General features: G+C 39.5%; 1 protein-coding gene across 10 annotated transcripts in view; it reads left to right on the top strand.

Annotated features, from left to right (window-relative positions):
• Positions 1-24,463, top strand: part of CDH12 (cadherin 12) — a 779,090-nt gene that overhangs the window by 595,822 nt on the left and 158,805 nt on the right. The window lies entirely within an intron of this gene.

Genomic DNA, 24,463 nt, shown 5'->3' on the forward strand with positions numbered 1-24,463 from the left:
TTGTTCTTGAACACTTATGTGTATATATCTGTGAATACCAATGTTACAGTAATGATATCAGCTGTATGATATGACAATGCAGTGTAGCATATCAAATAATTTATGCAATTGAATAATTTGATGACATTGAAAGACACTTTCCTGTTTCTCATTTCAGCAATGTGTGTATTTATACAGGTAGGTATACACGTAGATATATCATGCCCTTTGGAGACATTTTAGATGTATTTAATTTATTCAAGAAATCATGAAAAATGGATGAATATTTGACGTTCATCAACTTGCATCATTGTTTTCAAATACAACAGTCAAATGTGGTTGTGCTCTCTTTATACAGAAAACATAGGTGTTTCTTGCCCCCTGTCCATATAGACTTTTATACCCAAAAGGAAAAAAAAGTTATACACATACTAGGAATTGAATTCTAGTAAGAGAGAAAGGTGACAAGGTCACAGCGTGCCATTTTGTTTGAAGCTATTCATTGCAAATTGAGACTTTGCTTTGCTTTGTTCCTATTAGATCTGTCACCAGGAAATGGCAAGTTGTCATAAGATTTTGAAAAATACTTGATTACAGTAAGGCCTAATTGTATATTGTAAAACATCTTAAAATATACCTACAGGCATCACGAATATTGCAGTTTTCCTAAAAGAACAATGAAGTCTTTTCTAAAGAAGAAGGAGAATTCATTATCTCTATGTTTTATATGATTTCTGTCTGCCCATATTTGAATGTCTGAAATGATGGGGCTTGCAGTCTAACAATAACAAAAACAGAAGCTACTTTTTATGGCCTGAAGGAGATTTTTTTTTTAACTAGTAACCGAGTGTGGTAACCAAGTAACATAATTGGAGGGATGGAATTTTCAGCTGTTTTTAATCTTTTGGGATCGAATTTTTGAAAAAAAAAAGGATAATAAAAATAAAGGGATTAAAACTATCATGTATTTTGCAATTTTTCCCAAACAAGAGCAGAAAATCCTTTAATGTTGTTTTAAATTCACCAGTGTATTTTGGTGTTATGTCCTGAGGGGTCCAGGGCCAGAAAAATAGAAACTAAGGTGAAATCAATTGATCTGAAGGAATATAGACTTTCCATTCCTCAGGGACTATTATCCTTTCTTTTGACTTGGTAGCAACTAATTTGGGAGAGTGCAAGAGAAAAAGACATGGATCTGCCATTCCAAATAGCAGATTTTTGTTGTGATTCCCTATTTTTTTGTTTGCTTGTTTTTCTTTTGACATGAAGCTAGACTTTCAAAGGAAAAGCCTATTTCATTTATACATTTTCTTATACCTTTTCTCCATGACTGGCTTCCATTCTGACTTGCCTATTACAAACATGGTAGAATATTGTATTAAAGGGAAAATTAAAAGACATACTGAAAGAAAAGAAAGGAAAATGTGAATAGATTGTTTTTTTACATTCAGCAGTAGCTCTTTATTTGCCATAATAAATAGTTTGATCATAAGAAGCATTTCTGGCTGGATTTAGGGTGATAAAACCTCATAGAATTCATTAATATATAAAACATTTAATGTCAGCATGAATTTTGGAGAATACCTCGCACTTAAAGTTATTGATTATTGCATATCTATGTTTTGCCTGTGTGCTTTTTAAAATGAATTTGAGGCTGAGGGTATATTTTTATTTCTGAGATTAGTATTCATTCAGATAACATTTTTCATTTTACTGTAATGCCTTAAAATATTTATGTTGCTGTTTTTATCTTTTGATCAAGATTGCAGCTTCTAATGAGTTAAAATAAGCAAAAACAAAATGATGAGGATCTATTATATTTGATCTCAGATTAACATGATCTAATTGTTACTTAGAAATTTTATTACAGGGAGGAGAAGCTACGATGATGAATAAAGGTTTGGTGTTTTTGTTTTGCTAGGCATGCTTCCTGGGTATAATTTCAGTTTAAGATGAGTAAATTGATGCATGCTTGAGTACTCAATGTAGACTTTTAAGCAAATAAGTCCCTAGTGTGCTACTTCTGTTTCGAAAATAAAAATAAAATATGGATGGATCTGGATGATAGAATACAAACTGATGAATGCATAACAAATACCTCATTAACACAAAAGCAAAAGGCACAACTGTGAGCATGATAGGTTTTTTTGCTGAACAGTTACTACATTGATGCTTATGTCTGACTTTATGAAGGATTTATACCAGCAAATTACTTCTATTCAGTTTCAAAATTCTAATGCAACATTCTCTGTTTTGATTATTATCTATTTCCTTGGTTATTTTTTCCCAGCTTTGGCAATAGGTACACAAATATAAAGCTTGATATTATAGGCTATTTTTGTCATTATGTTGGCACCAAGGCTGTTGATATATGCCAGTATGTTTTGAACACTAGTTAGAGATGATGTCCACTATTATATAACAGAAGGTAACTATAATCAAAACTAAACTGTTTTTAAATGGCTGATTGTTAAATAAAGTAGTTTTGCAGAGATAGGCCTGGGAAGCTACAGATTTCTCTCCTGGGAGCTATGAGAGAGAGGGAAAGGGAGAAAGAGAGAGATTGGAAGGGAGTGCTTAATACTTTATTCACTGGTTGTTTACCTCCCTTAACTTGCGAAGCTATTTTGGCAGCTATGCTGGAAGAAAAGTGGGAAAGTTGTAACTAGACTGGCCCTCAAATGTTGCAACTGTGGCTGTTGTTTCTCTGTTGCAAATTACTTCCACCCAGATATCCTTTGGGAAGTGGCAGATGGTGTTCTCAGAATAATTTTGCCCAATCTAAGTGAAGCTTCGTGGTAAAATATAAACAGAATGGAGTCCAGCATTGCAGTGGGAAAAGAAAGATGACCTTTTGTCTGTTTTTCAATTCTTACACACCTAAGAAGCATTGGTTCAGCTAATCAATAGTTTCAACGTACTGATTTGTGAGAAGATGTCCTATTTCCTTAACTTCAAGATATTTTTGCCAACCCAGTAAAATTAGTACCATACCATTTATACTTCTCCCTCCTTATTTATTTCCCAATTATCAATTTGTCAGTTCAAACCCTGTATATGTATATATATATATATATATATATATATATATATATATATATATATATATATATATATATTATTTAATGAAAATTTGAATTGTTTTCATTTTAGCTTCTCCCTTAAGATATCCCAAAGTATTGTATATTTGTAAATTCTGTACACTGCAAAGATATTAAGATGAAATTAAAAGCCTTGGATATTTTACCACTGAATTCTATGAATAGATGACTTCACATTCACTGCCTGATGTCTATATTGTATTCATTACCTTGTCTATAATGTGTATGTTTTAATACTCCAATTCATCCATGGAAAAAACCCAGGCTTTTATGTTAATCTGAAAAATGATGGTTCCATTTCTTATTATAGATCTAGAGCACTAATAGTATTTAATGTAATTTATAAATAGATCCCTAATGGGTCTATAAAATTAGCTGTCAGTTTTGTTAAACATTTTGGATAACTAGTTAATTTTGGAAGCCACTTGGAATAGCTCTGAAGAGATTAATAGCAGCCATGTCAGATGTTAACAGCCCAGGTTCTCAAATCAATTTATGCTGCCTTTCACCACCAGCAGCGAGCCCTTTCAGGATGTTTTTGAAAAAAAATGTCAGGTTAGTGAACATGATGGAGATTAGCCTAATTCATGGATGGAAGTCTAAACAAGTTCTTGAGGTTAAGAACTTTCAGATCAGGAAAGTATGGTTCTGCTCTCATAACAATATCCTATATCATATCAGAAGAGGCAGGCATTACCATACACTTCTGTGTATTAACAATTCAACTGTGGAGGTGGTTGGTAATGTCAAGTTTTTGGTTGTGCAGCTGATGAGCAGGTTAGTTTGGTTGTTCAATTATGAGACACTGGTGAAGTGGGTACAGCAGTGCCTGCACTTTCTGCATCAAAGACAAGAACATCTTCCTTCTCCTATCCTTACCACCAGTGGTGGGATTCAAATATGTGAACAACTGGTTCTCTATGTAGATGCCACTTCCAGAAGTCTGTTCTGGGCTTGGGCAACATAAAATTAGCTACCGGTTCTGCCAAACTGGTGTGAACTGGATGAACCCTACCACTGTTTACCACTTCCTATGGAGGGATGATTTAAAGCATCATGTCATATTGTCTTACTGTGTGATTTGGAGGTATTACTGTTTTGGATAGGAAGGTTGTACAGAGAGTGGTGAGGATGGCAGAAAAGTTTATTGGAAGTTTACTTTCTTCTATCCAGGACATAGCATATAAGCACTGCTTGACCAGGGTCCATAGTATTGTCTAGGATGCTACACATCCTCTCTGTGGCTGGCTTTGTTACTTTCTGGGAGACTTTACAGCATCTGAAGCAGAACAACTAGATTCTGTTTATACTATATACTATCAACCTTGTTAACTCTCAAGACTCTTTACCACTATGTATTCTAAATGGTCTGAGATTAATATGTGTGTGTGTGTGTGTGTGTATGTGTGTGTGTGAATATATATGTATAAATAACATACATATATGTATGTATGTGTGTATATAATCATATATTATTCTATCTGTCATCCTATCCTATATACTCCTCAAAAGGAGGAAGGTATGTTGGCTATATTTGTTGCCTTGAGTGATTTGTAAAAAATAATAAAGGTAGGATATAAACAAACAAACAAACAAACAAAATATGGAATTATGAATTAAACCTATACCATTTTATTCAGTTTGGGCAAAAACAGATGTATGGGATTTTGCCCCACATTGAAAAAAATAGCAATCATTATTTTGTTTTTTGTTTTTTTTTTCCCTTGCCATGGTTAGCAGCAGTGGTGGGATTCAGCCATTTTGCACCATTTTGGCAGAACCAGTAGCTAATTTTTTGTTGCTCAGGCCCAGAATGGACTTCCAGAAATGGCATCCACACAGAGAACCGGTTGTTCACAAATTTGAATCCCACCACTGGTTAGCAGAGTATATAATGTGAGTGTTATAACAGATGTCACTAAACTATAATTTCTGAATCCTGATAAACTAGCATAATATACTTCACAGTCTGGAAAACAACCACTAGAACAGCATTAAAACAAACTGGGAGAGGATCAATCTTTTAATGAAAGCAGTACTTTGAAGTGAATTTAGGAAGATATTTTCTTACTATATTAGTATACTGTGTGTACATTTTAAGTGGTGGGATATGAGTAATGCTGGCTTGCAAAGTAGATTAGAGATGGTAACTTGCATAGAATACAGTGAGGCTAAAACTAAGCTTTGGTTGTGCTTGTGGCATAATGATCAGTTATTTTTTTTAAAAAAAAAACATGTCCTTAATTAGCAAGGAATGTCCAAGTGACATGATATAATTAAGGAAAGTAACCTAGCTTAAACTTTGGTTATCATATTAAAAAATCATGGCTGCTGTTGGTGGTCAGTATGGGTGTATCTAGTGATTTTTATAGCATAAGGAAGATTGCAGTTTGGAATATATGAAAAGTAAATGAAAAAAATGTGAATTGATGAACAAAATGAAAGATTTGTACATGTGTATTCATGTAAGTAAGATGTAGTAGATATGAATAAGAAACTTAAGTTAAAATAAGTTTATGGAGGTATTAATTAGTATCAATTGTATTTAATAAATATGTGCCTGAACATCGACATGCAGGTTTAGTTATAAATTAAGAAACTAAAACATTGTTATTTGCAGCAGAATGTTGTTAGAAATCACTTAAAAGGTTGCAAGCTGTTATGGATTTGGTTAAGAAGTATTCAATGGGTCTTATCTGAGCTACCTTGACAACAGCACACATACACACAAACACACACACACAAACCACAGAAAGAGAGAGAGAGAGAGAGAGAGAGAGAGAGAGAGACTATAGACCAGTGGTGGCGAACCTATGGCACGCGTGCCAGAGGCAGCACTCAGAGCCCTCTCTGTGGGCACGTGCACCATGCCCTGGAGATGGTAACTGTCCCTCTTCAACCAGCTGCCTGCTAACTTGCCGAGGTCCCATGTGGCCGGATGCATCCCAGCATGGCTGGTTTCCCTCCCCCCTCCCATCCCTCCTAGCCTCACATGCTCTCCTTTTCCCCAGCACGACCCACTGGATTGCCTCCTCAACTGTCGGCCGGCCATCCAGCTCAGAGGCGGCTTCTCTGAACTGCTGGGGGTGGGCTGTGGAGCCCCAGAGTGCACCGGTCAACAGGCCGGCAGGCTGTGGCTGCTGACAGACACAGTCGGCCCCCATGCGCTTGCTGGCCTCTGCGTGCAGGGGCGATGGTGTCAGGCAGCAGCCATCCCAGCCCCTGCCTCGTTTTTCCCTGAGACAATGGACCCCTGCCTTGCCTTGCCTCACCTCACCCCTCAGGATGAGTCTCCTGCCCACTGTCCACTTGCCACAGACCCCCTGGATCTCCCCCAACCCTGCCCAGCCCCCACAGGCTTCCCTCCCCACGAGCAACATCGAGGTGATCACGCCCACCTTGGCCACACCCACTAATCTGCCATGACCACCACAGCCACGCCCACCCAGTGGGCCACGTCCACCTGACACCCGGCAATCAATAAGTGGGTTTTGGGTTGCAGTTTGGGCAGTCGGTCTCTAAAAGGTTCGCCATCACTGCTATAGACTATAGAAAGAGAGGCTGTTATTGCAGAAGATGGAGGTCATGGCTAGAGGAGTTTTTGCTCACTTCATCTGGTGTATTAGCTGGACTCCACCTGGTACGCTATATAACTTGTATCTGTTGAAAGAGATCACCTCTTGCTTTTTAGATGGGTTTTGGATTTGACCTTGTATCTCTAAAAGCCTTGATTCTGAGGACTCTTCAACCATTTCCAGTAGTGGAAAGACAAAATTGCTTTTGTGCCTGAGTGTGTACATTGTGGTGCTTTTTTGATGCAAACTGACTCATGGAGACAAATTGTAATCTCACACACCTGTGTGATATAATTCCTTCCATGTGGGATCTCTGAGTTTCCTCTTCTGTGCTATTCAGCTATAATGAACATGTTCATGTTAAAAGTGAAAACTGAGAAAGGAAATACCTTTTAGAGGAAGAAAGTTGTAGAGCCTTCAACTCAGGAAAATAAAGTGTGAATAAATGTTTTTTTTTTTTTAAAAAAAGAATAATTGTCACAATTGTAGTTTTCTCAAAGCAAAATAAAAAGAGCAAATTAATAGAGATGAAAGAGTAGCTAATTCACCAGTGCATCAGTAACAAGGTATTATTATGGTTTGATCACTTTTGAAGGGCACTTTGAAAGAACAGAAGTTAAAAAATAGTGCTGACACATATTATGTTGCTCATATTTCTTTTGTTATTGCCTAATAATGTTAACATCAGATTTGTCTTTCAAATGCGCTACATACTGAACTGACATTTTCATTCATAGCTTCAATTATACTTACATAAACTGTCCTTTCCACTTCAGTACATGTGCAAGATTGGGAAGTTTTTCCTACAAAACTCTACAGATTTCTCAACTTCTCTTTTGTCATTGCGAAATTGTGGGAGAGAATGGGACTGCATGAATCTCTCTCTGTAACTTCCACATATTCATGTACGAGATCAGAAGAGAATTTGTGCCTTTATTCAAGAGAATAAATGACTGGAAAACCTTCAGTGAAAGGTTTGTGTCATTAAGGTAGAGAGTTCTTGAAAATTCTTTTAAAAAAAATATTTGCTCTATCCAAATGAGCAAAAGGAGGATATGTAACCTAGATAATGAAAAGTGGATTTTGTTCCTTTCCATTACCAACAAGGAGACTTATACATTTTTAAACAATATTTTGACCACCAAGAGCAATTGCCATCAAAACCTGAGGCTCTGAAATTTTCATCCTATTGTGATCTGTTGTGTTTGACATAAATAGAAAATAGATTTAATCAACCTAGCAGAAACTAAAAACACCTATTTTCACACTTACTTCAATTAAAATTTGTAACATTGCTCCATAGTTAAATAGGTTTTCACCACTGAGTTTTGGCAACCTGATCTTAGAGCATTCTAGTGACCACAAAAATGGAGGCTTCTTGACAATGATAGATTTTTTTTCTTTGACTTCAAGAGACAAAATTAAGTGATGCAACAGTGCTGACTGAAAAATGATGACATGGAGAAAGAAATTATTCTTTTGAGGGCAGTAACAGATTTAAAAAAAATACAGAGAGAGCTTTTTTCGATGACTTTTAAGAATCTAGAGTATGTTCTGTTCCAAAAGAGTAGTCAACTATAATAAAAATGTAAAGGTTATTGTATTAACTGCAAGATGAAGTTTAAATGGCATAAATCTATGTCAGTTGCATGAAGCTGACAGTGAAATAGTTGAATATTAAGTGGTAGTGTGGATTTTTAAAAATTCTTCAGGCAAAGAAATTATGCATTGTCCTTTCCCAACCCTATGCCCTTCAAATATATTGGAATTACAACTCTCATAATTGCCAAGCAGAACTGGTCTAACATAATAGTGAATATAAACAACCCAAATCCTTTAGAACCGCAACTTTTCACTATAAAATAATGAATATTGTCCTCAAAGTTGATTTCTCTTTGGAATTCAGGCTCATTAAACAAAAATATCTAGAGAGATAGCCAGCCAGAGTTTGTTTTAATTGGTGGTAGTAATTCATGCAATAAACTCTCAAGCTGTTTCTGATGCCCATGTGAGCAGTATGAATGTAGGTGTACATAGAAGTTAGATTCTACATAATTTCTGAATATTCTTTGCATTCTTGAATATGCTCCTGGGTAGGTGTTTTATGAACCATTCAATTGAAGGTTTCTTTGATCCACAAACAAGCGCAGAAAGTTTTATAACATCCTTGGAAAATTACTGTAAGTAATTGCAGCTGCTTCACCATTTTGGGGCGTGGATCCAAAATAAAGCCTCAAAGATTGAAACAGTGGTCCTATTATTGCTTGACTAGGAGCGGGTCCCAGTGAATTCTGTTCTATTGTACTTCTGTTTAGAATTAAATGTCTGTTGCTACTTAACAGAATAACAGAGTTGGAAGAGACCTTGGAAGTCTTCTAGTCCAACCCTCTGCTCAGGCAGAAAGCTCTAAACTATTTCAGACAAATGGTTGTCCAATCTCTTCTTAGAAATTTCCAGTGTTGGCACATTCACAACTTCTGGAAGCATGTTATTCCACTGATTATTGGTTCAATCAGGAAAGTTCTCCTTAGTTCTAGGTTGCTTCTCTCTTTCATTAGTTTCCATTCATTGCTTCTTGTCCTGTCTTCAGGTGCTTTGGAAAATAGCTTGATCCCCTCTTCTTTCTGGCACCCCCTTAAATATTGGAACATGGCTACAGTATCATCTCACCCCTAGTCCTTCTTTTCATTAAACTAGACATACCCAATTCCAGCCACTGTTCTTTATTTGTTTTACCTCTAGTTGCCTAATTGTTTTGGTTGTTATTCTCTGCACTCTAGAAAGAGTCTCAATATCTTTTTTTTTTTTTTTACATTTTGGTGATCAAAACTGGATGCAGTATTCTAAGTGTGGTCTTATCAAGGCATTATAAAATGGTATTAACACTTCATGTGATCTTGATTCTATCCTTCTGTTAATACAGTCTATGACTGCATTGGCTTTTTTGGCAAATACAGCATACTGCTGGCTCATATTTATGTGATTGTCCACTAGGATTCCAACATCCCTCTCACAATTACTACTATTGAGGGGGGTCCATACAACTGATATTTCTTGCCTAAATGTAGAATCTTATTTTTTTCACCATTCAATTTCATTTTGTTAGATAGGGCCCAATGTTCAAGTCTGTCAAGATCCTTCTGTATCTTAAGCCTATCTTTTGGAGTGTCGGCTATTCCTGCCAGTTTGGTTCATCTGAAAATCTGATAAGTTCCCCATCTATCCCCGCATCTAAATCATTGATGAAGATATTGAAGAGTACTGGACCTAAGATAGAGCCTTGGGGTACCCCACTACATACTTCCCTCCATGTTGATGCAGTTCCATTGAGGACTACATATTGTAGTTGTTTGGCCAGTGATGCTATCTAACCCACATTTTTCTATCTTATCAAGTAGTAGATTGTGGTCTACTTTATTAAATGCCTTACTGAAGTCCAAGGAAATTATATCCACTGCATTTCTCTGGTCCACTGATTTTGTCACTTTGTCAAAGAATGCAATACGATTTGTCTGGCATGATCTGTTTTTGACAAACCAATGTTGGTTTTGGTTATGACTTTGTTTTCCTCTGGGTGTTCATAGATTCATTGGTTGATTATCTTTTCCAGAATCTTCCCAGGTATTGATGTAAAGCTGATGGGTCTGTATTTTCCTGAATCCATTTCCCACCCCTCCCTTTTTGAAGATGGGAACTAAATCAGGTCTTTTCTAGTCCTCTGGTAGTTCCTTTGTGCTCCAAGATCTTTGAAAGATATGGTTCAGTGGTTTTGATGTCTTTATACTGCTACATTTAAAAAGATGCAAAACTTCTAATTTTGTAACAGAGTATTCATTGTGTTTAAATAATTGTGAGAATATTTTCTCACATTAATAAGTCTAGTTGCAGTGACTAAAGTTATTTAATTGCCCTAGTTTCACAACTCGGGCAAACTTCCACTCCTGTGCATCCAAAAAAGATAACAAAATATGAACCAGAGTCTTGCCTGCTTAGATTCCCTGTGAAGAATTAAAATAGAGTGTTCACTGGAATTTTTATGTTGTGATCTTCAGCTTCCTTCTAATTGTTATAAAACTTATAAATGATGTTAGGCAAACTCTGAACAGGAGAATATTAAGCAAGGTCTGAAAAATGTAAATGCAAGTTCTAAGTAATTAGAGGGAGCCTTGAATTTTAAAGATTAGTGGTAAAACCTGTTAAGTTTAGTAATGGCCTGATTTCACTTTGGCAACCATGATGCTCTTGTATTTGCATATCCTGTGCTGTCCCGCTCAATCACACACACATATAATACTGGTTTTGTGGGTTTATTAATATTCCCCAGCAATTCCCTTCACTAAAAACCCAGAACTGTCCCAATTAAGTCCAGCCAAAAGCAAATCAATGCTAGTCCACAGACTAATGGCCAATGAGTCCACAAGGCACAAAAAAGTTTCCCAGTCAAGATAAACCCACCAGACAAACTTAAATCCACAATATGGAGTTTCACAAGCCAAGAAAAGTCCAGAGTTCACAAGGCATGATCCAAGTCAGTATCAATCCAAAGCAAGGCAGGAATCACCATAACAAAGAAACACAGAGCTAGGAAATGAATAATAATAATAGTCCAACCCCCTGCTCAGGCAGGAAACCCTACACCATTTCGGACAGATGGCTGTTCAGTCTCTTCTTAAAAACTTTCAGTGTTGGAGCATTCACTGCTTCTGGAGGCAGGTTGTTCCATTGGTTAATTGTTCTAACTGTCAGGAAGTTTCTCCTTAGTTCTACGTTGCTTCTCTCTTTGGTTAGTTTCCACCCATTGCTTCTTGTCCTGCCTTCAGGTGCTTTGGAAAATAGCTTGACTCCCTCTTTTTTGTAGCAGCCCCTGAGATATTGGAACACAGCTATCATGTCCCCCCTCATCCTTCTCTTCGTTAAACTAGACATACCCAATTCCAGCAACTGTTCCTTATATGTTTTAGCCTCCAGTCCCCTAATCATCTTTGCTGCTCTTCTCTGTACTCTTTCTAGAGACTTAACATCTTTTTTACATCATGGTGACCAAAACTGGATGTAGTATTCCAAGTGTGGCCTTACCAGGGCATTGTAAAGTGGTATCAATACTTCACGTGATCTTGATTTTATCCCTCTGTTAATGCAGCCTAGCACTTTGTTGGCTTTTTTGGCACCTGCAGCACGATACTGGCTCATATTTAAATGATTGTCCACTAGGACTCCAAGATCCCTCTCACAGTTACTACTATTGAGCAAGGTACCCCCTATACTATACCTGTACATTTGGTTTTTCTTGCCTAAATGTAGAACCTAACTTTTTTCACCATTGAATTTCATTTTGTTAGATAGCACCCAGTGTTCAAGTCTTTTTCAGATCCTCCTATATCCTAAGCTTGTCTTCTGGAGTGTTGGCTATTCCTGCCAGCTTGGTGTCGTCTGCAAATTTGATGAGTTCCCCATCTATCCCCTCGCCCAGATCATTGATGAAGATGTTGAAGAGCACTGGGCCCAGAACAGAGCCTTGGGGCACCCCACTAAACACTTCCCTCCATGTGGATGTGGTTCCGTTGAGGACCACACGCTGAGTACGGCTGGTCAGCCAGCTACGGATCCATCTGGTGGTGATGCTGTCTAACCCACATTTTTCTATCTTATCAAGTAGTAGGTTGTGGTCTACTTTGTTAAGTGCCTTACTGAAGTCTAAGTAAATTATATCCACAGCATTCCTCTGGTCCACTAATTTTGTCACTTGGTCAAAGAATGCAATAAGATTTGTCTGGCATGATCTGTTTTTGACAAACCCATGTTGGCTTTTAGTAATGACTTTGTTTGCCTCCAAGTGTTCGCTGATTCATTGTTTGATTATCTTTTCTAGAATTTTCCCAGGTATTGAGGTCAGGCTGATAGGTCTGTAATTTCCTGGGTCCTTTTTTTCCCCTTTTTTGAAGATGGGAACTACATCAGCTCTTTTCCAGTCCTCTGGTAGTTCCCCAGTGCTCCAGGATCTTTGAAAAATATAATTCAGTGGTTCTGAGATCACATCTGCCAGTTCCTTAAGAACCTTGGGGTGTAATCCATCTGGTCCTGGTAATTTGAACTCATCTAGGCTGGACAGGTGTTCACTTACCATTTTCTTGCCTATCTTAACTTGTATTTTTATTTTGTGTTTTATGGAACTATTTTTGATGGGTTGGTCTGTTTTTTCCCTTTGTGTAAAGACAGATGCAAAAAAGGAGTTAAATAGTTCTGCTTTCTCCCTGTTGCTTGTCACCTTCTTGCCACTTTCACCCACTAATGGACCAATCATTTCCTTCACTTTTTTCTTGTTCTTTATATGTTGAAAAAAGCTTTTTTTTTGTTATTTTTGACTTTGATTGCAAACCTTAGTTCATTTTGAGCCTTAGCTTTCCTCACTTTGTCTTTGCAGGCTCAGGCTATTTGCTGATATTCTGACTTAGTTATGTATCCCTCTTTTCACTTTCTATACTTGTCCTTTTTATCTTTCAACTGAATACATTGTTCTCAATGTTGCCTCCATATGTCTGCTGTGTTAAATAGCCAGCTTCTAATGCAACCCATTAAGAAGGGTGTGGCTACATCCTCTGAGTAATCAGGCTGACTTTTGCTTCTCCTGCTTTTTTTCTGCCCTACATGTTCTTGGATCAGATGAAGAAGGCAGTTTTTCTTCCTCATCTTTCACTGGCTCAGCTGTGTGCTTTCTCCATCTAAAGTCTTAGGGCTTTCCTGCTGTGGCTGTGGTTCAGCCAAATCTCTCTCAGACAACTGCTTGGAGCCATTGACCAACTCCCCTCCAGATATGCCCAGAACTGGTTCATCCTCCTTCAAGCTGACATCTGGAGAGGTATCTGGGGAAGCGTCTGGGGAGTAATCACATGTCCTTTGCACAAGAGCTTAAGTTACTTTAGGTTACTTATTTCCTTAACATTGTAAACTTGAAAAGACTTTCTTTTTAAAGAAAGCTATTTTTTAGGTATTTCCAGCCCAGGAATGCTACGAGTGAAATCCAGCAATAATTTCTTACTCCCTTTGATAAAAAAAGAAACACCTTTTGAAATTATTTTCAAGAGACAAGAATTATTGATGGAAATTGTGTTGGGCATGCTTAAGAATATTAACTACCATAATTATAAGTTGATGCATGAATCAACTTTCATTGTATGATCATTACTCCAGAAATGTACAGTCCTTTGGGCTTCTGAAATCTCACCCAAAAGACTTCATGAACATCCCCCCCACTTCATTTTATGAAGAATGAACAGCCAGGGAGGGTACACATTGATTATGGGGGGGGATTGCTCATCCTATTATCTATTTTATGAGGGAAAGAGTTTCATTAAGCTGGATTTTCAAGTAATTTGATGTCTTTTTAGTTTTATCCATAGCCTAGTTTGATGCATATTTATTATCGTAAATATGAAGTTATTTAAAACTGAAATTCTCCCTCCCTTTTTAGGCTCGATAGTGAGGAAAAACATGAAAATGGATTACAAGACTGGGGAGACTAAAACTAGTATAAGGCACTACTGGAAGGGCATCATTGGGTTTTATACTAAACAACATTCCCTTTTAGCTCAGAAGCTCATAAAATAAGTTATTTTTAAACAGCAAAAATATGTAGGGAGAGAATAAAGTACCTGGCAGGTTGTGCTGATTACTACAAAAATTTAGAGGAAAAACATTCAGTCAGTAGCACATGATTTGCTGCAAGGGAAATGGCCTGCTTTCAAAGTTGAAGCCTTGCAGTTTATTCTGTTTTAATCTTAGGTGCTTAATTATCTTAACACCTTATTTATGGTTCTTTTCCATTTTATAAGAGCTTCTATTAACTTGGGTCTGTGATTCATATTTTTGCTATGCTTACGTATTCCATTGGTTAAAAGAATATTGGCCACTACAATAAATATGAAAACTATCATGTTAAGCTAGTGATAGAGTTAAAGATAGAGATAGAGATGATAGAGACAGAGATGGACATAGAGAGATAGAGACAGATAGAGACACAGAGATAGGTGTGTGTGTGTGTGTGTGTGTGTGTGTGTGTGTGTGTGTGTGTGTAATACAATAATAGAGTGGAATCATGGAGAAGTGGCAGGTTAAACTAAAGTTTAATGGTAGAAAATTGGCTTTTCATGCATAATATTCCAGGTCCCAAACCTGGAAGTTCTATTGAAAAATATCTGAAGTATCTTAGATGAGAATGACATCTTAACTTGAAACTTTCCAACAATTATTATTTAGACTAGTCCATAGTTATTAGATAAACCTATGATCTGACTAGAGTTGATACAGTCTGAATGAATCCAATTCCAATTAATAAGAGAAAACATCAGCATTTTTGTATTTATGGTTCATTAACATAAGGATTTTGTATACATACATTTATATGCAAATTTCCCTAATGTACACATTGTTTTATGCAGCAGTCCCAAATATGCACATTTCTGTACACAATTGTTCAGCAAAAACATATTTTTAATGGACAGTAGCTGGCATTAACTACATATTTATTCATGCCACAGTGGATTCATAGCATTTTGCTTGAAAAGAAAGCCGAGACTGATATCTGTTGTATATCTTAGAAGAGGCTCAGTATAAATTAGCATTATTCAGTGGCATTTAAGTGATTTTATTTTATTTTATTTTGTTGCCTTCTTCTTTTTGGACTATAGTCAGATATTCCAGTCCCATTCTTTGCAAGTTGTGATATATACTGTGTTTGCATAGCAGAAATAGACATGGGGAAAAGAGATTCACAAAGCTGAACATTCCCCAAAGCTTCCATAATAAATGAAGCAGTAATTGAGATTTACCTGATAAACTTTTTTTCAATATGATTAGACACTATTATTATTTATGTTGGGAATCCAGCAGCAGGAAAGTTCTTCTAGTCTAAGCTTAATTAATACTAAATTAATGAATTAATCTAGCATCGAGATCAAATTAATAAATATGTGTAAGCCTCTAAAGATTTGGCAGGAAATTCACACTAAATCCTACTGAAAATTGGTGGTCAAGATTTGTAACAACCATTGTGAAACAAGGACCAGACTCTTCCAAGAAATGTCTATTGCTCTCCTATTTTTCTGAGACCTCTGGGAACATTTTTTCCCCCCTAGGTCAAGAAATAAAAAATGTTATTGAATTAAATGGCAGATCAGAGTGACTGCCAGTGCTACTAGCACTTTGCTCTCAAGAGCACGGAGTTCAGAGCAGTGCCAGCCTCGTGCCACCCCATGCAACAAGGCTTTCTTTTTCAATTTATTTCATAGCTTAAACTTACTAATGACCTTGATGTAATGTGGAATTTCAAATGTATCTTGGATATAATGACACTCTCTATAAACATCCATATATATTGCTGCTTATTTTCCCCACACTTCCATGCTTTTTCCATTGGCTACTGCTAATATAGGTGAGCAAATAAATAAACAGTTTGCTCTCTGGATAAAAAGAGAAATATCCCAGGTATGTACCACTTCACATTTCATTATAACTACAAGAATATCATGGAATTTACTTCTACTGGACTGATATTTAATTACTGGATTTGAATGTCTATTCATAATAATGAAATGAGTACATCTTGTTATGTGGAAAGGGTCCTGTATTCAGTAGTATTGGCCCTTCTAAGCTGCAGCATTTCTGTAATTTCTGCAGAAGAAAGCCTGTTTGCTACTTCATAAGCTTTCCTTTGTGGTTCCTTAGATTTCCAACTCATCCTCAGGGAAACAATAACACTCAAATGTCCAAATCTTATATGACGCAGATTCCAAGGCAAAACACAAAGGACTAATTGCTTAGAGGGATATCCTGTGAATTTGTAATAATGTAGGAAGTAATTCAATAAGAATAGGAACATTTGTCAGGAGAAGGGTATCAAAGTACGAATAGGAGAAAGGAGTAAAAAAATCCCTGTGTTCAGACAAGCAAATAAAAAGGAAGAAAAACATTTACAAAAATAAGTGTATTTGTAAAATATTTGTAGCAGATAATGTTTTTTTTCTGAAAAGTATCAAGTTTGTTATCTCATGGATGTATAGCACAGAATTTTTGATGGGGTGAAAACTGTAAGAGAAATTATATCCCTTCATTTTTAAGCCTATTTTATTTGGGGGGAGTTGATAGAAGTACTACAAAATGTCTGCACCAGTTCATCAGCTCATCTGTATTTTAATCTTTTTTTCCTAACAAGGTTTTTCAGGAGTAGTTTGCCATTATCTCCTTCCTAGGTCTGAGAGAATGATTTCTCCAAGGTCACTGTTATGTCCCGAGCCTTGCAAACGGCTCGGGCGTTTGCAGGCAGTCCCGGGCAGGTGCAAGGCTGCCCGGGACCAGACAGGCTGTCGCCAGCGCCGTGCGCATGCGCGGGTGCTGGCGTGGGAAAAGTAACACATTTACCTGGGAGTTGCCTATATAAGAGGCTGCGAGCGTTTAGGAAGCTAAGGAAAGCCATCTACTTGTAAGCTGAACGCAGAATAAAGAAAACTGAGAACTCCAACTGCTTCTCGTGTCTGCTTTGCGCCAAGGACTCAACACTGGCGACGAAGGTGGGATTGCCTTACACCGCCTGGAAAGGAAGAAGTGTAAGCTTACCCAAGTGAGTCCTGAGCGGCAGAACGGCGTCGACTCGGCATCTACCCGCCAATCCAGTGCGCATTCGGGGGTAGGCTGGCTGATAGACCCGTCTCCTGAAGATGGCAAAAATCGGAAGGCTTTCGGAGTTCGACGTCTCACATCCAGAGCGGTGGGAGTCATACGTAGCCAGGGTGGAGAACTACTTCAAGGCAAACCAAGTGAGGGAAGAGAGCTTGAAGGCTGCCACCCTGCTTTGTGTTTGCGGTCAAGACGCCTTCGACATCGCAGAAAACCTTGCAGCACCTGTTCCAGTAGAGTCTGTCAGCTACACAGATCTGAAGAAGCTACTGAAGGAGCACTTCCACCCCAAGATGTCCGTCATCGCATGGCGCCACACCTTCGAGCAGAGGGATCAACGGCCCGGTGAGTCGGCCAAAGAATTCATCGCCGCATTACGGAAGGCCACCAAGCACTGCGAGTTCAAAGACCTCGAAGAACGACTGAGGGACCGATTCGTGTGCGGGTTAAGGCATCGAGATCTACAACAGAGACTTTTCGCTAAAGAAGAATTGTCCTACCAAGATGCCTTAAGGGAAGTCACCGCAGAAGAAGCAGCAGGTGGCGCTGTCAAGAACATGCGGCCGATCAGAAACAGTCCAGAGGTTGCATCCGTGCACCAGGAAGACGTCCAAGGAAACTCCGAGGAGGATCCGGATGAGGACGTCGACCGTCTCCACCCCACGAAGGAAGGAAATCAGAAGGGAAGCTCTTCAGCTCCACTCAAGTGCATCGGCTGTGGAGGTCGCCACAGGAGAACCGACTGCAAGTTCCACTCCGCTACCTGCCGGGCATGCGGCAAACAAGGACACATTGCAGCTGTGTGTCTGGGCCGATGAAAGCTACAACCTCAGGAAGAACTGCGCCTGAAAGGTACCAGATTCCCCAGCCAGAATAGGGTAGGGTTTTGCGCTTCGCGAAGAAGCATCCTTAGGACAGGCACACACAAGCCCATTAAGAAAAAGCTGTCACTCAAGGTGAAGCTACAAGGGGTTCCATTGTCTATGGAACTGGACACAGGGTCTGCCCTTTCAATCATCTCCTTGCATACATTTAGGAAGATTTATTCCGGTAGTGGAACTCAAGCCAAGTTAAGGCCTTCTGACATTGCGTTAACAGATTTTCAAAATTCAAGAGTGTGTGTTAAGGGGGAGGCCACCCTTAACGTGCAATACAAGAGTTTTGAAGGTCCACTAGACTTATTAGTAGTAGGGGGTGAACGAACGAGTCTCATAGGACTCGATTGGTTGAGGCCCTGGGGATACACGTCACAGGACTCAACAGTTTACAAACACTCGACCTACAGGAAGTCTGCAAAGAATTTGCAGATGTTTTCAGCCCCCAGCTGGGCACATTCAAAGGACCCCCTGTGTCCTTAAACTAGACCCCACTGTCACTCCCATTAGAATTAAAGCAAGAAGGGTCCCTTTTGCTTTAAAGAGTAAAATTGACACTGAGTTAGACAAACTGATTCAACAGGGAATCCTAGAACCTGTTGATTCCAGTCCTTGGGAGACCCCCATTGTCACGCCTCTAAAGGCAAATGGGGACATTCGCATTTGTGCTGACTACAAATGCACTTTGAATAAGGCATTGCAGCAACATGCCTATCCTGTTCCTGTGGTCAGTCATATTCTGGCCTCCCTCAAGGGGGGTGCGTTTTTGCAAAGCTTGACCTAGCTCAAGCGTATCAACAGCTGCCTGTTGATGATGATGCTGCTATAGCTCAGACTATTGTGACCCACAGGGGAGCATTTAAGGTAAAAAGGCTGCAGTTTGGAGTGAATGTCGCTCCTGGGATTTTCCAAAGCGTAATGGAAAACACACTACGGGGCATACCGGGGGTTTGCCCCTACTTTGATGATGTCTTAATTGCAGAAGACTCCACACACATTCTAGCTGAAAGGCTAAGGGCTGTTCTGTTAAGGTTCAGGAAAACAGGCCTCAAGCTCAAAAAAGACAAATGCAAAATTGGGGTGCCTTCTACTGAATTTCTGGGATTCAAAATTGATGCTGCTGGGAATTCACCCTGCTGAATCCAAACTAACTGCCATTTTAGAAGCACCTAGGCCAAAGTCCAAGGCCGAACTTCAGGCCTTCCTGGGTCTCCTGAATTTCTACAATTCTTTTCTTCCACATAAAGCTAGTGTAGCTGAGCCTCTTCACAGGCTACTAGACAAGCAAGCAGTGTGGCGGTGGTCACAGACGCATGAGGCCTGCTTTAACGAAGTCAAGGCCTTGCTCACTTCTAACAGTGTACTTGCACATTTCAACGAGTCTCTTCCTGTGTGCATCGCGTGTGATGCGTCCCCTTACGGGGTTGGGGCTGTCCTGAGCCACCTCAGGTCTGATGGAACTCAGGTTCCTGTTGCATATTATTCAAGAACATTGTCTTCTGCTGAGCGCAACTACGCTCAGATAGACAGGGAGACTCTGGCTGTTGTTGCGGGAATTAAAAAATTCCATGATTTTCTATATGGCAGGCATTTCACGGTCTTCACTGACCATAAGCCTCTGCTGGGACTGTTTACCACACGTAAGCAGACTCCCCAAATCATTTCCCCTAGAATGCTTAGGTGGTCTATTTTTTTGTCTGCATATGATTTTTCTTTACTCCACAAGCCTGGGAAAGAAATGGGCCATGCTGATGGCCTCAGTAGAGTGCCTCTGCCAACAGTGGAAGCTGACCCTGCGCCAGCTGTCAACATTCTATCAATCCAAGCCTTGCCCGAGCTCCCTCTTAGTGCCAGGGATGTTGCCACTGAAACAGGTACAGATCACACACTTTCACGTGTTCGTTCCTGGGTTTTGTCTGGGTGGCCTGAGGACTGCCCTAGTCCTGAGTTTCAGAGTTTCTGGTCCAAAAGGAACGAGCTGTCCCTTTCTCAGGGTTGTTTGCTTTGGGGAAACAGAGTTGTCATTCCCACCTCAATGAGGACTAGGGTCTTGGAATCCCTCCACGAGGGTCATCCTGGCATTGTTCGTATGAAGGCTCTTGCACGCAGCCACTTATGGTGGCCTGGTTTAGATAAAAATATTGAGGCTAAGGTGCATGCATGCCACCTGTGCCAATGATCTCGCCCAGAGATGCCCCAAGCTCCCGTGCACAGATGGGAGGAAACACAGTCCCCATGGTCTAGGGTGCACATTGACTACGCTGGGCCCTTTCAGGGCCAGTTCTTCTTGGTCCTTGTTGACAGCCATTCGAAATGGCTTGAGGTTGTACCTGTCTCATCCACCACCACTGCAAAGACTATTCAGGTACTGAGGGGATTTTTGCTGCACACGGGCTGCCAGATGTCATTGTGTCCGACAACGGCCCTCAATTCACTTCCTCCAAATTCCAAGCTTTCTTACAGGCTAACATGATTCGTCATGCCACGTCTGCACCCTTCCACCCGTCCACCAACGGTATGGCTGAACGTATGGTGCGCATCACAAAGGACGCATTGAAAAGACTCACCTACGGGGACTGGCATCACAGGTTGGCTGACTTTCTCCTTTCTTATCGCACCACACCGTCCACTTCTACAGGGAGAAGCCCAGCTGAACTTCGTTGGGGGCGTCAACTTACTACTAAACTTGACCGGTTGCATCCGGACAGACTGCCTTCATCTACCTCACATCCTAGGGCACCTAGACAACTACTTGAGGGTGCCCCGGTCTGGACTCGCAATTACGGGCCTGGTTCATACATGGGTCCCCGCTTCTGTGTCCAGGTCACGGGTCCTCTCTCCTACGAGGTAGCCCTGGACAACGGTCGTGTCCTGCGCAGGCACATCGACCAACTCCGCCCTAGGCGGCATCTTCCAGCTGAGACTCCTGGGTCTTTTCCAGGGGGGGAGGGGGACCCTTTGGAGCAAAGGGAAGGGCACGAGCTGCTGCCCATCTCCACTGATGGAGCCACAAACGGCCCATCCCAGGGTTCCGCGAGAGCTCCGAACAAGAATTCTATGAGCCTACCCAACTACCAGGCATCCACGCCTACTCCAGCCAGGGAGTCACCCCGGGGGCATACTCACTTTCCACACATATCACACAGCACTCCAGTCACGGAGGATACCCGAGGGCATCCCAACAAATCATTCCCCGCAAGAGAGCTGGCACACAATCCCCAAGGTTGGCCTGACCTTACCCCAAATCCTACAGGGGGTCAAACATACAGGGAGGTGGTTGAGGAACCAAGTCCCGACTACAACACCTCTAGCCCAAATCAGGGAATAACTGAGTTTTGGGAAGGTACAGAAACCCACACAAGCCCGGACACAGAACGGGGTTCAGGGAATGGACAGCCTCCTGACAGGTCTTGGACGGACCTAGGAGGTTCAACAGAGATGCCCAGCAGTGGCTATCACTTCAGGGGGCCCGAGGGTCTACAGCTAGGCAGGTCAACCAGGTCACAAAGTGACAGAAGCCCTGGCCTGACGAGCCCGGTGGGCGAGCAAGCAGGCCAGGCATCAGGGCACAGCCCTTGGAAGGCACCAAGACAAAATAAGGAGAACAGGCTCACATCTCCCTCCAGTCAGGGAACTCCTGCTAGTAACCCAGAGCTGAGAAGGTCACAGAGAGCAAAGAAATCTCCTAAGTACCTAGAGGATTATATAACATTGCTGGCAAGGCAAAAGCCAGCAAATAGTGGAAGCACTGGGGAGCGGAACGCTGTATAGAACAAATGATTATATGTTGGTAGTAGTTTCAGCCCGGGGGAAAGGGGTGTTATGTCCCGAGCCTTGCAAACGGCTCAGGCATTTGCAGGCAGTCCCGGGCAGGTGCAAGGCTGCCCGGGACCAGACAGGCTGTCGCCAGCACCGTGCGCATGCGCGGGTGCTGGCGCGGGAAAAGTAACACATTTACCTGGGAGTTGCCTATATAAGAGGCTGCGAGCGTTTAGGAAGCTAAGGAAAGCCATCTACTTGTAAGCTGAACGCAGAATAAAGAAAACTGAGAACTCCAACTGCTTCTCGTGTCTGCTTTGCGCCAAGGACTCAACATTCACCCTGTTAGTTTTGTGCTTAAGATGGGATTAGAATTCATGGTCTCCTGATTTCTAGCCTGATACTTTAACCACTACACCAAAAAGACTCTCAGTTTAGTCTTAGTATTAGATTTTGCCATTTTTTTATAAATTTCAAAGACTTCCATATTCAGGATTAAAATGTCACATTTGTTTTTGAGTTAATAATTAATACAATTTACTTACTTGCTTACTTTCTTACTTTTTTTCTTATTTACTTAAAAATTAACCTGCTATTTTGTTAAATTGTTTCATTTTTTAGTCCACCTCCACTGTTTTCTAGTAATGGTGTATTTCACAATAGTTAATGTTGTTTAATAAGGAGGATTATTCTAAGCAAATTCATGAAAATAACATTAATAGTTAGTGGAACAATAAATTAAAGCAACTATTGTAAACCCATTATTTTCAGTGGGATTTAATCTAAGTGTTACTTCTGAATTCTAGAAACAATTTGCAAAGAAAGGCACTAGATACAATAAATATATATAACACATTTATGACCCGTTTGATGTAGTGATTAAGGCATCAGACTAGAAACTGGGAGGCTATGAGTTCTAGTTCCATCTTAGTCCCAAAGTCAGGCCTTGAGCCAGTTCTCTCTCTCGAGTTTAGGAAGAAGGCAACAGCAAACCACTTCTGAAAATTTCACTAAAAAATCTACAAAGGTCATTCCAGGTAGTCATCAGGAGTCAAAATTTATCAATACTGGATACATGAGAGACAATTTGGGTTAGAAATATAAAATTTACTCAAGCACAAAATTTAAGAGAAAATTTTTATAAAATGTTTTATAGATGGCATTTGAATCCCCAAAAGTTGTTCCGCATGTATCCTAATTTATAGCCCAAATGTTGGAGATGTGGAAGCTTAGACGCAACATATTTTCATATTTGGTGGACTTGTAGAGATATAAAAGCTTTTTGGTTTAAGATTTGGTGGAATATTCAAAAGATTTTTAAGAGAAAGATAAAATTTATTCCGCAATTATTTTTGCTGGGTATTATTGTAGATTTTGATGTCAAAGAAATTGATTTGATGCTGAATCTTATAACAACTGCAAGATTACTTGTGGGGCAATATTGGAAGAAAAACTCTTTGCCTACTATGGAAGAATGTATAGTTAAGGTGTCTAATTTAGCAGAAATGGTGAAAATCTCCACCTATTTGAAGGACCTTTCACAAGAAAAATATATTTCGGTTTGGAGAAGATGGATTGATTATATTCAAAAGAAATATGAGACTGAAAAGTATTATCTTGCTTATGAGTAGATTTTAGATTATTTTTAATAGTTCAATATGGTTGAATTTATATTATTTTTAGTATTATGGTTTAATTATATTATTATTTTTGTTTTTAATTTGTTAATACTTGGTTTGAAAAGGAGTTAAAGTGTGTTATGGATTTGATTGATAGTATAGTCGGGTTATGTTAGTTAGATTATGTTTGTTTATTTTTTACCCTGTAATCAGCTCTGGGAAGTGGGGGAGGGGGGAAGGGGTGGGAGGTGTTTGGGTTATAATGGATTAAATTTGTAAAACTTTTAATTAAAAAAACTTATCAATACTAAAATTATAGTTGAATCTAATAAAGTAGAACAATATTCCACTTTAACAAACTCTTATTATTTCCTTATTCTGAAGTTCTTGGAACTCTATTCATATAAACAGTCCTCAGTTAATAACCGAAATTGGAACCAGGACTCCATTATTAAGAAACACAGTCATAAAGCAAAATAACTATACCAACCTATAAAGACAATTTTAGGAATTGTTTTCAGTAATTAAGTGAATGACACATAATTCTTATGCATTATGTCATATGACTGCTACTTATGTTTTCCTGCTGGCTTCCCCATTGCTTGTCAGCAGCTAGCAGTGAGATCACAAATGGGTATCACATTAGAAACAAAACAATATTTAGGAACTGCCCATCCATCTTTGTCTCATCAGGATTCAATCCCATACAATTCAACATTGTATCTATGGACTAGTTCAAAACATATAAAACTAGAAGGAGATCCAGGCAATGTAAAAGAAAATATTTCATTATACTGTACTCTCAGACAATATTTATGAAAGTCTCTAGAAAGATGATTAAGTCCCATAATGTGGCAGATCCAGTTTAAAGAAGCAAATGTATTATT

The sequence above is a fragment of the Crotalus tigris genome, unplaced genomic scaffold, assembly GCF_016545835.1.
Source record: "Crotalus tigris isolate CLP2741 ecotype Arizona unplaced genomic scaffold, ASM1654583v1 scf7180000018018.2415403412:4055106, whole genome shotgun sequence".
Classification (NCBI taxonomy): domain Eukaryota; kingdom Metazoa; phylum Chordata; class Lepidosauria; order Squamata; family Viperidae; genus Crotalus; species Crotalus tigris.